Below are 1,639 nucleotides of genomic sequence, written 5' to 3' on the forward strand. Positions count from 1 at the left end.
CGCGAGATCGTGACCTGAGCTGAAGTCGGACGCTTAACCGACTGAGCCACCCAGGCGCCCCAGTGCTACCTAAATTTATAGCCCGGAATGTGGCTATTGTTGTGTCTAACCACTCTAAATAGTTATTTATATTAAAAGTTGCAACCCAAATGCCATAGGCCCTCTCTTTTCAGAATAGGAGCTCAGTGCAGCCATGGTCTCTAGTAAATCTGTGGGGCTTGGGTGAGCCATACTATGGCGGCAGCTCTGGAGTGCTCCTCAACTAGCAGCATTACTGAGAGTTCTTACAAATGTGGGCTTATGTGATTCCTTCTTGACAGAAACTAGGTCTTGAAAGAAAGACCTCCTTCCTGGCAAAGTGCAGGGCATAGATTCAAGATCTATGAAGCAGAGGCTGGGACAGGGTTTCAAGTGTATCTGATTGGTTAAGAAAATTCTGTTCAGAAAAACTCTGTGAGGGAAAGAGGGAAGCAGGATAAGGTAGACGGAAAGGACCAAGCAAGATGTGGTCTTGGTTTGAGTCTACTTTTGGCCTGTTCTTTGGCGAGGGAGAGGGTGTGTTGCCTCCAATGAGGCAAGTACGCTAGTCTTAATGGGGAGGGATGCAGCCAAAGGGCTCTCATTGGATTTCCACAGAACCATAGCAATGAGCTATTGAGAAGCAACGTTCCCAGCAGGTGGAGGAGATATAACATCCTGGTAAGTGACACAGATGGTGAATAACACCAGCAGGGTCCACCATCTTCTACAGCAGTGATGATGGTGTGAGAAGGTCAGCCAGTGGGGGCCAGCAGGGGACAGGACAGCATAGAGTATGTGATGTCATAGTAGAGTTGCTGTATGACCGTAGACTTGTTTTCCTGACTGTAGATGATGGTGGGTCACTGCTATTCTTGATGCTGATAACTTGGGGACTCTCTCTCCCAACAGTATCTACACATGGTCTCTTCCAGGATTCAAGTCAGTTAGCACCTTATTCCATTTTGTTATGCTTTCTGAAGTTCTGGAATTCTAACTCACATGGAATCGTGGTGTCGATAACTCCCCATTTTCATCCAAAAGGAACACAAATCAGCTGGTCTCTACAGTCCAGGAGAACGTGCAGTTAGACCTTTTCTTAAGACATCGCAATATGGTTCACCGTGGAACAAAGAAGATTGAAAAGGGCCCATCGGCTTTTTCCTGCCGATGGGAAAATACAGGTTAAGAAATGAAATTACCTGGTTACAAATTCAATAAAAGTAGGACAACGTTGGGCTGAGCTTCTTGGTCACTGGTCTGTTGCTCAAATTTTGTACATAATGTAGCCACCACCATGTTTCTGGAAAGATCATCTCCTCCTAGTCACCAAGTTATTTTTTAGCAAAGTCTCAAGGGAAACTTGGTTCGATTTATACACACTGAGGTTTGGGGAAGTCTAAGGGAAGTATCATTTTGCATGTCATAGGTCAGAAGTGCCATGCGAAGAGGAGTTAAGAGTCAGCACCAAACCACGCAGCACAAACTTGCTTGTTTAGTTCCGGACATCTTTAGATCAGGAAATTGCAAATGAGTCCCATGGGACTTGAGTTCTCTATGAGAAGTAATCATTCCCACTGCACTATAAGAAGTCCCGAGTAAAGGAATCTACTACTACTAA

The 1,639-nt window shown here is 45.1% G+C and overlaps 1 long non-coding RNA gene across 1 annotated transcript; it reads left to right on the forward strand.

Moving 5' to 3' along the window:
- The first annotated feature begins 876 nt into the window (after nt 1-876).
- On the forward strand, nt 877-1,262 carry LOC132665748 (uncharacterized). Its single transcript, XR_009604239.1, has 2 exons — nt 877-960; nt 1,063-1,262. It is a non-coding gene; the product is annotated as an uncharacterized LOC132665748 (long non-coding RNA).
- The last annotated feature ends 377 nt before the right edge of the window (nt 1,263-1,639 follow it).

The sequence above is a fragment of the Panthera onca genome, chromosome D3, assembly GCF_046562875.1.
Source record: "Panthera onca isolate mPanOnc1 chromosome D3, mPanOnc1 haplotype 2, whole genome shotgun sequence".
Lineage (NCBI taxonomy): Eukaryota > Metazoa > Chordata > Mammalia > Carnivora > Felidae > Panthera > Panthera onca.